We start from the raw sequence: 13,723 nt of genomic DNA, 5'->3' as shown, positions 1-13,723 counted from the left end.
GTTTGGGAAGCCGTTTCTGGTTGGAAAAGGGGAATCCATTAGCAACACGGGAAAAAATGCCATAAAGTTTCGGATGTAAAGTTGGGAACAACTAGTGTTTGGTATGACAGCAGAATTTTCAGATGATCAGCTGTACAAAGAGGAACAGGGTGCACTCCAAGACCGCAGTGCTGGGTTTGTGTTTCACTACAACCCTCGAAGCCAAGTAGTTTCAAGGGTCTGAGTTTCCACTGTCCTGATGGTGCCTGGGCAGTGTTAGGGGAAGAAACTTGTTTGTTTACTTTAAACTCCACTGGTCTGTTGTTCCCACACAGTGTTTTTTTTTTTTTTTTTTTTTTTTTTTTTTTTTTTTTTTTAAGTCATGTAACAAAAGCATATATGCTAAGCAAGTTTATGGAGTGTCCTCTGACTACTGGGACAGACTTTATGGTGCCAGGCCTAGCCCTGGAGAGATGGGGCAAATGATTGTGTTCATAGTCAAACCATGCGTCAGATGAAAAGGAGATGCATCTATCTTCCTGCTGCTGGGTAAGAGCAATTTCTAATCTTCACTCAGTTGGGAAGTTGTTCAGAAAACGTCCTTGCAAGCATGCAGGCTGTAGGAGAAAGAGGTGAAGGAAAAAAATGATGTGCTTCTCTGGGTTATCCCAGACAGTTTGCTACAGTGGTTTAGGAAGAAGTAGAGATGGGTTTTTGACACTGTGACAGTATGTGAAGTCTGCCTCCTGCCCCCTTCTCGGCTGTGGGATCAATAGAAGCCATATTGGTATAAACCAGCTCTTAATTTCTGCATGACTGCAGCGCTGGGCCCCGGTCTCTTATATATAGGTGCTGACTTCAGCAAAGCTACACTGATCTATGCCAGTTGGGGATTTGGTCCAAGATGGCAGTCTGAAATGCTGATAGGAAGTCTATCTCAATTTTATATTCAAAGTTTCTTAAATTTGACAGCTCTAGATCTGTATTTTTTCTGCCTCTCTATTTCCCCCCACCTCTCCTACTTCCCTTGTGTGTTCTGTTTCTCAGCTTTGGAATTGCATCAAATTAAATCAAAGGGGATTTTTTTTTTTTTGTCCCCAACTTGTTTTCCTTTTGAATGTCAATTCCAGTTGAAATACAAGAAGCTTTGGCTCAGCTCCTGAGGCATGAACTGACAGTAGCCTGTTCCTAGGATGTCTTTCCTCTTTAACAAAATATGTAATAGATATCTTGCAGGACAAGGATACGAGAAAGTTGTTGCAGATTTCTTTAAAATAGATCTAGGCAAGCAGTTGGTCATCTTACGTGTGGGTCGCCCCAGTTCTCTGACTGCTCGCTCGCAGCCTCAGCTCTATTAGTGGTGACTACTGGGGCTGCACAAAGCATTGCATAAATAATATGGAACAGGAAACACTCCTTGCAAAGTGAGACAGCTAAATTTTGCAAACTGAAAAAGGGAAGGAAAAAGGGGAATTCTGATTCTTGACATGCTTAAAGGGATGCTTCTTAGATGAAGACTTGACTACAGTTTGAGTGTCACCATGAAATCTTGACTGTTTGCCCAAATCCCATTATCATTCAGGAAGTTCATGATGAGTAGATTTAAGCTCTAATCATGCAAAGCATAGGAAAGTATGTGAGAATACCCACCTTTTATGGCATGGCATTTGTTGGCAGTATCAGCTTGGTTGTAGCAGGCGAGATTAAAGGATTAGGAAGCAAGCCAGATACCAAACTGCTGCTGCTAAAGTTGTAATTTGCCTGTATATTGATTACAGTGGATTTAAAGCCTTCAGCACAGCATCCTGTATCCTTATTTCTATGCTAGCTTGTAACTGTATATCTTTAATAAAATGGAGACCATGTTTCATAAGAAATGTGAGGTCTCCTGTTGCTGATATGTAACCTGTTAGTTTGGTCCACTTCTGTAGCTGTCTGTAAATCCATTTTTTTTTCCATAATGTTTTCTGTGAGAGGGAAAACCAGGCTTGTAGAAGTGTTACTATCAGCAGAGAAACCTGTGCTGAAGTCTGTTCTTTCTCATAGTGGGGCAAGAACAAACTTCCCGGTCTCCTTTTTTCAGGATGCTGGAAGTGCACTGCCTGCCTGTGATCTAAATTATTTTCTGGATGAGGATGACTTACCAGACAAGCCCTAACACTTGTCCTCTAAATCCCTACTTGATTTCCTTTTTTTTCTCTGAAATTCAGACTATATTGATTCTACTTCAACAACAGAGGAATTCAACGTTTTTAAAAATTAAGTGGGAATATGAGGAGTCGAACGTTAAGCTCTTGCATAGCCTTACAACAAAAAAGTAAAGGCTTGGTTGGAAACCTTTCTGCAGGGCTCTATGAAAGATGTTTTGTGTGTTGTTATTATTATTATTATTGTTTTTGTTTTTAATAGCACTCAGGGAGCAAGCTAATAGGAAACACTTCTGACCTACTGAGGTAGCACAAAGGTAAACTGAAGCGTGATCCAGGCAAAGGGGAAATTCAGGGAAATTGCTCCATCAAGTGTTGAAAGGTAAAAGTGGCACTGCAGCTGAGGAAGACTAAAGTGTTCCTTAGGCCAGGAGCAAAGTGCTCTGCAAGCATCTCATACTGGTGAAACATGCAAAATCCCTATTGGTCTTCGTAGGAACAGATTTCACTCAGCGCTGTGTAACATTTTATGGATGGCCTTCGTTTTAATTTGATGTTCACTCCCCTAAAAACTGAAAACCAAGTGGAGTTGCAAGTTCAAGGCTCATCTTTTTCTTGTCCAACAGTTCTAATAAAAGCAAATATTTTGTGTGCTTGCAGATCTTGATCAACATAAGTTAGAAATTTACATGCTTTCATTTGAAATTGCACAATAAATGTTGTAAGATTTGTAGGGAGAGAAGAGTAAGCAGTCATTTCACCTTGAATATAAGGAATCTTCTCTTAAATCTTAACAGATTTCAGGCTCGTCTACATGTGTGAATGTCCCTGAAATAACTTATAGCCTTAGATATTGTAGACTTTGTATTCTTCTGTCACGGAAATCAGAGCCATTGTTTCATTTATTTATTTGGCATATTTGCATTGCTCACATCTTAGGAAAAGTTCAGCATCCATGTATAGCCCTTAGATTTTATCAAAATGAGTTTTGGCTTCTAGAGTTTTGTACTATGTTTTGTTTTTAAGAAAAGAAAGCATTTGTTAAAAAAACAAAACAAAACAAAAACACAAAACTTGCTGGAAATATCAACTAGTTCAGGGATAACTTAAAATTATGACCTGATTTTTCTGAAAAACAAACAAACAAACAGTGTTATGAGTAAAGAGCTCTTCTAATTTTTTAATGTCATAAATACAATTTCTTCAGAATATTATAATTGTTTAGCTTTAAAAGCTATTGTTGATAGAGATTTTTAGCTGTGTGACAGATAATATGTAATTTTTTTCCTACTATTTTTGCTTGAAGTCATTCAATATTTGCCTGCTTCTGCCTGCTTCCCAGTGGCTGCCCAGGACTTCACAGAATCACAGAATTTCTAGGTTGGAAGAGAGCTCCAAGATTACCCAGTCCAACCTCTGACCTAACACTAACCAGTCCTCCACTAAACCATATCCCTAAGCTCTACATCTGAACGTCTTTTAAAGACCTCCAGGGACGGTGACTCCACCACTTCCCTGGGCAGCTCATTCCAATGCCTCACAACCCTTTCAGTAAAGAATTTCTTCCTAACATCTAACCTAAAACTCCCCTGGCTCAACTTAAGCCCATTCCCCCTCATCCTGTCACCAGGCACGTGGGAGAAGAGACCAACCCCCACCTCGCTACAGCCTCCCTTGAGGTACCTATAGAGAGCGATAAGGTCGCCCCTGAGCCTCCTCTTCTCCAGGCTGAACAAGCCCAGCTCCCTCAGCCGCTCCTCGTAGGACTTGTTCTCCAGACCCCTCACCAGCTTCGTCGCCCTTCTCTGCACTTGCTCGAGCACCTCAATGTCCTTCTTGTAGCGAGGGGCCCAAAACTGAACACAGTACTTGAGGTGTGGCCTCACCAGAGCCAAGTACGGGGGCAATCACTTTCTTATCGCTGCTGGCCACTCTGCTTCTTATACAAACCAGGATGCTGTTGGTGTTCTTGGCCTCCTGAGCACACTGCTGTCTCATATTCAGCTGACTATCAACCAATATTCCCAGGTCTTGTACCTTCAGGAACCCTGAAACTTTGTACTGTTATATTGCCTCTTTCTCCATGTGCTGAATGAGGTTGGTGGAGTGTACAAATCCTAAATTCTTTTGTCAGCCTAGGAAGCAGGTGCTGAATACTGATGCTGCTAGCTGTCCAGGCAGAGGCTGAAGCTGAGCAACCTTCTGGCCTTACCCTGTAGCTTTATCTCATGGGGTAATGACAGAACTTAGGGAAATGGGCAGCAGGGTGGCAAAGTCCTTAATTCTGAGCTAGATTTGGAATATGTAATTAATAATAATAATAATAATAATAATAATAATAATAATAATAATAATAATAATAATAATAATAATAATAATAATAATCCAGAGCTTTTTAATTGCCTTAGAGGCTACAGCTTGGGATTCATCCTGCCTAACATTAGACAATATGTATCTAAGCTAGCTTGTAATCAGAGGGTAGAGGTAATTTTTGTGTGTGATTCCAATGGCAAAGGTTAGTCACCTGCCGGTGTGCTCCCCTCCCTGCTCCTGCACCCAGTTTGTATGTACAAGCAAGCAATTTATTCTACAAATAGAGCTTTTATGAAAATATTTCCAAATGCCTCCTTTTGTCGTAAATGCGTTAAGTCACTGCTTGCAGCAGCCCAGTCTGAGAGGCACTGCGTGTACCACCTCATTTACCAGTGCCTCTGGTCAGCATACAAATAAAGCAACCAAAATCCCTACTTCTTGGGGGCTGGAACTAGATGATCTTCAAGGTCCCTTCCAGCCCAAGTCATTCCACGATTCTTTCAGCAATGAGCACGGAGGGTGAGTTACCTGCCTAGGACCTCTTGCCTTCAGCAAGGTGGTGCAAAAGCAGGTGTTGGGATGGCTTCAGGTGCCTCCCTGAGTTGCAGGGAGATTTTTTTTCTTTTTAATAGTGATTTTTTTAGTAGTGAATGTGTCAGCACTGCTGAGAGCAGTAATTGCTGGGGGACTTGTCTGCTGAGAGTAAAGAAAAGGAGGCTGAGTCAGAGCAGAGTGATACTGTTTTTGGTCTAAAATCCTGAACCCCCCCTCCACTACTGTGCAGAATAACAGGTGTAACACAGGCTTTCCCCGCTGACACCCCTGGCCCAAACTAATTTAGGTTTCTAAGCCTGTGGAATGAATACAACATGATGGAGCCAAAATTTATGGAAAAATATCCGTGCTAATACAGACTGTAAAATAAATGCAAACGAAGGCTCAAGTAAAGCAGCTTTTATTCACATGAAAAAATAAACCTGTTCGCTCTGATAATCAATTAAAATATTATACAATCAGGCGATCACAGATGTAGAAGCTTATCCTCCTTAAAGTCATTATAAATCACATCCTTTCCTAAATCTCTCTATTCCCTCTTATTGCTTATATTATATTCCCTGCCTGGGTATCATTTTCATTGCTAAACATACTGTTTGCCAGTCAGTTTATTAAGGTTTGTCTTGATAGTGCCAAAACAAATGATCTTTTTCAAAGATGAAAGGAAGCTTAATATTAAAATAATAATTTCATTTATTTGCTAGCAGAGTCTAATTATTGTAGAAATTGGCACATGAAGTCTCTGAGGTGATGTGGCATTAGTACGTCAACAGGAGCCTGCTTTGAAGTTGACCTGTCTTCTTGGTGGTGTTGGGCATAGCAGGTCTTCTGGGATATAACATGGGGAAAGGAAACCTTTTTTTTGAGGGGTGTGGGGAAAGTTGTAGGGGGGCAGGGAGGACAATAATACTGTTCTTAGAGACTGCCTTGCCTTTGCCTTGTAAAGATGCTGAATGCCACTTACCCCAATACCTATACAGGCTCTGCTTTAATGTAAGATGCAGCTCTGGGTGTTCCTAACACTGTAAACTTCTTGATCTTCAGTTATGTCATTACAAAGCTGATACATCTCTGCTAAAAGACAACTTAAAATAAAAAGACATCCTGGGACTGCTGGTACGAAGCCCCAGCAAATGTTTTTCACTACTCCACTTCTGAGAACTGGGGCTTGAAAAAGAGCTTTCTACACCAGCAGTGATATGAACACATAGGATAACAAGCTAAATTTAAGAATAGCAAAGTAGCTTTAGAGGGCATGGGACAACTAAACAAAATGTGAAACTGCTGGTTCTGTGTGGGAGCTGCTGTTTGGTGACATTGGGTTTGCAGCCATCCTGCCAATAAAGCTGAGTAATGTCAGAGTAACTCCAGAGTGCTGCGAGTGCAGCAGGGCTTGAAGAGCAGTGTTGGATGGAGGGCCCTGAGTTGGGGACACAAAAGCAGACCCTTATAGACTCTTATGCTGGACCTGAAACTGTTACCAGCCAACTTTAAGACTGCATGAGTACACCAACATGGTGCTGGTTTATATAAAAGAGCTATTATGAATGAGAAGCAAACCTACTAAACAGTGTTCCAAAACCAGGCTTGAGAACGTATGAGATTTAAATTAAACATGTTTATTTTTCCTAGGGTTGCATTGATGCAGACAAACCCAGTGGCAAGGAAAGCTGCCAATGTCAAGGCTGTGCTAGTGCTGGTGTTCAGTAGTAGGAGCACCAAGAGACAGAAGCTGCTAACCATTGGCATGCTTTTAAACCCCGAACAATCAATGCCACTTCACTTGTGTTAATTTAATCCTGCTGATTTCAGTGTCAATCCTTTGAATTTGTCAAGACTAGACTTTTTTCTTAGGTTTTTGTCAGTGGGGAGCTACTATCGAGCGAGTGAAGCGAGTCTTTAATTTAGACATTATTTATTTTAGGCACTATTTATATATGGCTAAAGATGCAACATAGGGCTTTGTCAGATTTTAATGTTTTTTTTTTTGTTGTTATGGAATTTGGAGGAGAGCATGGGATTCTGGGACAGCGGTCCCAGTGCCCCAAGGCTTTGAAACTATCATCCGCAGGAGGTGGGACACTTGGTAAATTCAGTGCAGGGGGCTAAAGTCCCTTCCCTGTTTGAATCCTAATTTTATCAAAGTTGTTGCATTGAAATCTAGTTTAAAGAAACATGTTTCTTCTGCAGTGTTTGAGATTTGCTTTTTTGCAAATTTGCTCTTTGAGATTTGCTTTTTTTTTCTTTACTGATAAATAATTAGTGTGGAATTATATTTTAGTGACTGCTGCTTAGCTGAACCTGGACCAGTTTTCTTCTGAGTTATTGGTTGTTAGTTTCTGGCAGTCCTCTTCATAAATCCTTGGGATTATTCAATTTCTGACCTTCTAGTGTTATTTATTCCTTTGACAAAGCTGATGGGCCTCCAACCTCTCCTCGCTATAACCCTGCCTGAGGTAATAAGCGAGCTATAAAAGTTCAGCTGCTTCAGAACTGGGATGAATTGGCTGAAAATTTCCACCTAAAGACATGTTTCAAGTTCATCTATATTTAGTCACAATTCCTGCTGCCTGAGTATCTTTGTGTCCTGTTCATTCTAATGGCAGCTATTGGACATTGACACTGAAAGCTGTCTTTAAGCTTCAGTGTGGGTAACTTCAAGCCCACAATGTGATAAATCTAGCCTTGGATGTATTGAGACCATTAAAAAGAGATGAACGTGAGCTACCAATTCTCTTCTTGAATGTGCTAACACTCTGCTTGTTGAGTTTGATTTCAATGGCTCCAGGAATTCAACTTAATTTTTAGCATTCTCTTCACCAGAGAAGGCAATGTGTTTGCATTAGACTTTAAAATGTATTTAGACTTGAATAAGTTTGCATATGTATTGTTAAGTATTCTGCTTTCAAATTTCTTTGCTGTAGAGGGGGAGGAGGACAGCTATTGATAATTTTTCTGAGATGGTTTTGGCAGAGAGGAGCCAGCCTGGTGACAGGCCCTGCATGCTCAGCTTTGGAAATAACCGCTCCGATCCTTTCCTGGCATGCATGCTCTGGCCAGAAAGATATTTTGACATTTTTAATGTGATATGAAAGCATATGGATATCCTCCTGTGAAATACAATGAACTTACGTGTTTTATGTCACTCTGCTTTGAGACAGCTGGAACCGAAGACGGGCTGTAACTGTAAACACAATTAGTCCTTTTCCTTTCCATCTGTGTGGATCACAGCCCCCCTGCCTCCTGTGCTTTCAGACCTGTAAGGTCTACCTGCCCCACCTGCAAGTGACAGGGCATGGAAAGGTGCCAGGCAAACTGGGGCAGCTAGGCTTTCATGTCTAAGGTTGAATTAATATTTTCTCTGGCTGTGCAAGTGTTAAATGAACTCTTACACCAAAAGATCCTTGTGAAAAGGTTGTGAGAGAACCTTCAGGTTGTTATTGAGAAAAGAAGGGTGGGTGGGAAAAAAGACCTTGTTGCTGTCATTTGCTTCACAAAGCTCAAAAAAAAAAATCTAGGGTTTTTTTTAGGCCAGGTTGTTGCTGTCTGGTCCTAACAGGAGCTTAACCTTTAATAACTCACTTTTGTTGGCCAAAGACAAATTTTGGTGTTGAGCAGATGTGATGTGATGGGTTTCTTTTGCCTTTTAAAACATGGTGCGATGGTAACAGGAGCATCTCTGGGGCAGCGAGGAGGGAAAGATGTGCCCTTGGGAGCTTCTGGATCAGCAGGGCACAGCCAGGCAACGAGAATCATGGCATGGGCATGGTCATGGAGAGGAGGGGGTGGCCAGTGGGGTGGGGGGGTTGCATGGGGAGGGCACATGCATGGCGGTGGAGTGGTTTCCTGGGCTTCCATTGTGTAGTGGCAGCAGCAAAGGCTGTCACCTTGCTCTGGGCACCACACCCAACGCAAGCAATGGGGAAGGAGTGTGCCAGCCTTGATGGCAACTGGAAAGAAGCTGCTGTAACCATCCTCCCTGTGCTTCAGGAGCTGGAGGAGGGCATCTGGCACGTGCGTGCTGCCGCTGGGTGAGCCCCCATCCCGCTGGCTACTGGAGAGCGCTTGCACAAGGGCAGCCCCAAAAAGCCTTTTGCAGCCCTTAGTGCTGTCCCCTGTGCTGCAAGCTGCCTGCAAGGAGCATATTGACATCTCTGCGATGTGCTCGGATTTCAAAGGCGGTCCTCCGAACCAGCTGCATGTGAAGAAATCGAGCAAATTATTTTAATTTTTTTTTTTGAAGATACCATGCCAAGCCTTTTGAAATGAAAGCTGGGGCAGGCCTAGTGGAGATTAATGTAGGAAAAATGCTGCTGGCTTGATAAGCCACAGATGTCTGTGAGATTTGCTGAGGCTGTTGACAGCTCGTGACGGTTTGCAGCTTGCGACGTCCCCCTGTCCTTGACACATGCTGCTGGTGTGGGGCGGTGGTTGGGTGAAGGGTTGGAGGCAACCTGGAAGATAAACAAAGTTTTAGGCCTGGTCTAGACCCAGACTGTTGTTACAGGGGTTTCTTGCATCTCTTTAGGCAGAAGGAGTAGTACTTCTAGCAAAATAACATTGCTACAGGCAACCCGGATTATAAATGTAATGGCAAGATCTAGGCTCGTGAAGTTCTTTGAAAGCATGGGATGGTGATGTAAACATAACTCACTACAATGGTTTTTAAGCAACATTTATTTTTTTAAGAGAAGACCTTCATTAAGTCCTATCAGTTAGTACCAGCGAGTTTAACAACCCAGAAGCAACTCATACAACTCTCCCTCTTTAAGAGCATCCTCTCATTGCACTGCTACAGTCACTCTGCAGTGTGACAGAAAGTCCCCCTGCAGCCCATTAGGAGATAAGATTTATGAAAATATCTTAAGCTTACATCAGGAAAAGCAAAATTACTTTTCTCAAAACATGGCAATGTTTTGAGTCTCAAAACATGGCAATGAAGTTGATTTGCTCTTCTATCAGTTCATGTTTGTATTACTTTATTTTTAGGGAGATGCTATTAGATAGACCACCTTTGAATCAAGCTCTGTTTTCACAATATCAATGTCTTCACTGATTCTTGGAGATCATGTACATGTGAAGTTATCCCCTACATATTGTCAGTGACCTTTCCTGCAGAAATCCCATGGGTATCATCCTCTGCTTGGATTAATGATCTTTCAAGCCAGCAGTCCCAAATGCTCTGATATCGTATGTTCAGGTCTATTTTAGACAAACAAGGAATTTAATTAAATTTGCTGTTTTTGTTTTGAAGCTTTCTTCCATCACCTTGAAATACCATTGTACGTGCTGGTGTTTATGCGCACCTTCTTGGTCCCAGTACTTTCAACATCTGGATAACATTAGAACTGGAATAACCCCCAGTGCCCAACAGGTATCAAACAGATACAGAAAACACCTTATCCAAAATGTTGTGAACCAAAACAGTCTTTGCATGTTTCACCAGAATGGCAAATTTCCCTATTAAATTGTGATAAGCATTAGGTAAGGAAGGATATTCACATAATCTTGAAATTGATTTAGTGATTTAAAAGCAGGTTTCTCTTTAATATGAACCTCTACAGGTGTTTGTAAATTAATTGGAAAAAAATTGAAGCCTTTCTTGTAATTCTTACTGTCACTTTTCCCTATTAGCAGCCTTTGTCGCATACCAGGGTGGTTCAGTTGGCTGTGTCTAATCAAAATATTTGGAGGAAACTGATTTTTAGCATTCATTCTTATTCGGAAAATGTCTGTGTTGGTACCATATGCAAGTTTGATGGGTAGTTGAACAAGCATTTCCATGAATGCTGTGCTGGGGTAGCAGGACAAAAACATCCCATCATTTGGGAAGGAAACGGTAATGGGATTGTGTCTCGATCTCTCTAGACAAGATTTCTCTTATGTGCTTCTTCTGTGGTACCAAACCTGCAGTTAGGATTTCAACATAGTTTGTGCTTCTCTTACGTGAATCTGTAGGGTAAGACAAAGAGTGGTTTAATAAGGCTGTAACAAAGAGCGTGAGTAAAGAGTTTTGAGTAATTTATGTACTGGAGTAGTTTTTGACAGACAGCTGTGCTGTAGCTGAGCTATGACTTCCGAGTGGCTCCTAGTGCCTTGCATCTCATGCTCTTAGTGGTTTTATGTTGTTCAAATCCATTACTTGTGGGAAGGAATGGGTCTGTAGTATGAAAATGTCCTAAAGTGGGCATCTGAGTAAAATTCCTTGTAAAGCTTTCTTTGTGGAAATAATAAAACAAAAAACAGAACTTGCTGTATAAAATGACAAAAGTGGCAGTGCTACATAAAACCCCTGCAGGACTGTTTTTAAAAAGAATAAGGGAAAAGTGTAATTTATGCCTAGATAATTAGTGGTGGTTTACCACTGAAATGTACACCACTTGGAGGAATAGTCACTGGAGCCTTTCACACCTGCACGGGGTATGAAATTCCAAACAATTAAAACAATTAATATTTCTTTCTGAACAGAAAAAAGCATATTGCAGGAGTGAAAACAAATGTGGTAAAGCAGAACATGCAATAATGGAAAATGTACTGTCAGATTTTCTGACACATCTTTTCATTCCAGAAATTAAACATTGAGTCATTTTGTGAGTGAGTGGTATTTGCAAGACTGAATTTGTCATAATATTCCTTGTAAAAGGCTTTTGCTTTCAAAGAACGGTAACAGGGAGCTGTGGTTTTGCTTGTTTTAAAAAAAAAAAAAAAAAGTTTGAGTTTGGTCTTCTGGTTGAAAACTAAAAATAAGTAGTATGGGGTTAAAAGTCATCTTAAAATTGGATAGCTTGTCTGTATTTCTACTTATATCCTAGCTGAAAGGAAGCATGTAGGAGGGGATTCCATTCATGTTTTTATATTAAATATATAGTTCTCTTTGTCCCGTCCTTGCTTTGTAGGTGTTCCCTCTCTGTTTATCCAAAAGGGAAAAAATGCTCTCTGTTGATCACTTCAGTTTTACACTTTCATATTTAATGGATGTCATTAAATTCTGTGTTAAAGGAAAACCAAGACCAATCAACCAAAAAAAAAAAAAGTGTATACATGTATGTACTTTGAGAAAGGGAGAAGGTAAAAAGAAGGGTCTTTTAGTTGACAACTCTAAATATCTTTCCTGAGTATTTGTGGGAATCTATTGAAACAATTCCCTTAGAAGAAAAGAGATAAATTGTTTGACAAAATAACATTTGACTTAGTGCATGTTTTCATGGTCAACTTTGTACAGAAATGGTGAAAAAGCATTCAAGAAAAGGAAAACTGAAATCCTCCTTTGCAGTTCTTGCGTAAAGCAGCCAGAGCCCCCAGGCTCTGCAGGCACTCGGAGCCATCCCTCTCCTGGTTCCCTATTTTTGGATGTCTGGAGAAGGTCAGTGGGAAACATAACCCGTGGTTCCTAAGGCAAAAGCAGCCTGGATTATCATTCACGAGAAACTAAAGATGGATTGCTAGCAGAGAGCAAATAATTTCTGCTAATAGTATTTCCTAGATGAACAAGCAGCTTAAATTTCGGCTGTTCAAAATTAGTTGCTGACTTAGAAAAATGTTCAGGTCAAGTTTTTTCCTTGGCCAATCACTCATTGCTGCTATCTAACTTTTGATACCTATTTATTTCTGCGGAGAAAATATTTCAGGAACCTATCTGGACAAAGCCTTCCAATATTTATATTAGGAACACAATTGTTTATGAAATTAAGAGGAATATATCTTATATATTCAGAATTGTATGTTTTGTTTTAATGTGCAATTGCCACACTTGTTCAAGAAGCCTAGGATTGAGTGTAATCAATACTTCGTATGTTTTATTAGAAATTGCCATGGAAAGCAAAACGTGCAGCAGATCACGGGTTGTTTGGAAATCCCTTGTTTTCCTGGTGGTTGTCTCATGTTGAGGCTTCTGGGCTCAGGGAATGATTGCACTTGTTGTGGCAGGTACCTCTGTCCCCAGCCCATCCCTGACCAGGAATTCTGGCTTTGTCCTTCTCATGCCTATTGGTGACTGTGACTCTCGTAAGGAAAGGGCTTGCCTCCTCCAAGAAAAGCTGGATTTGTGTTGTCTTGTAAAAATCTCATAAACATTAACTAAAATAATCGCATCTTAAAGTACGTTTCAAAGTTGTGTTTTAAAATTTTCATCCTTCACAAGGGGAGAAAGCACCAATTTCATTGTTCAGCAACTAGCAAAAGTTGATTTATGTCTTCTTTTGACCCAGTCAAGCAGAAGAGGAGCAGCTGAAAATGTGACCAATAAAAGTTAAAATACAGAGGAGGAAATGCTATATAACAGAAGCAAAGGGATATTATTAGCTCCTGCACTCTACTAGGGAAGATCCAAGGAATGCGAGAAGCTCGTTAGGAGGCCGAGGAAGTTTCCCGGAGCCTCCCATACCCCTCTCCCACAGGCTGGCTCCCAGGGCTGGCATTCCCACCAAGCTCTGCTGTGTAGAAGCAGCTTAGAGGATGAAAACTGAACTTTCTGTGCACTGTGTTTATCAAATTGGGCAGAAGGCGAGTGACTGATGGCATGTAGGTAAGTACAAGAACTGCTGGACAGGCCTTGAATATTGCATAGGATTGCTCTGCTCAGAGGATGCCACACTCATAATATGGAAAACCAGGGTTTCTGTCCTGCAACTGCTCCGGACACTGCTTAGTCTGACAGTGTGACCTCCCCCACCTTCTCTTTTTTGACCACTTGTTTCCTACCTCAAGCCATCCACCCCGTGACCTTAGTA

The 13,723-nt window shown here is 41.1% G+C and overlaps 1 long non-coding RNA gene across 1 annotated transcript in view; it reads left to right on the top strand.

Annotated features, from left to right (window-relative positions):
- Window positions 1-364: 364 nt before the first annotated feature.
- Window positions 365-13,723, top strand: part of LOC309878250 — a 30,059-nt gene continuing 16,700 nt past the window's right edge. The window contains exon 1 of the long non-coding RNA XR_014317518.1: window positions 365-528. This is a non-coding gene — a long non-coding RNA (uncharacterized lncRNA). The remainder of the gene's footprint in view (window positions 529-13,723) is intronic.

This window comes from Aythya marila (assembly GCF_965140915.1).
Source record: "Aythya marila genome assembly, chromosome: 5".
NCBI lineage: Eukaryota > Metazoa > Chordata > Aves > Anseriformes > Anatidae > Aythya > Aythya marila.
The sequence above is the reverse complement of the archived record's forward strand: the minus strand, read 5'-3'. Positions and strand labels throughout refer to the sequence as shown.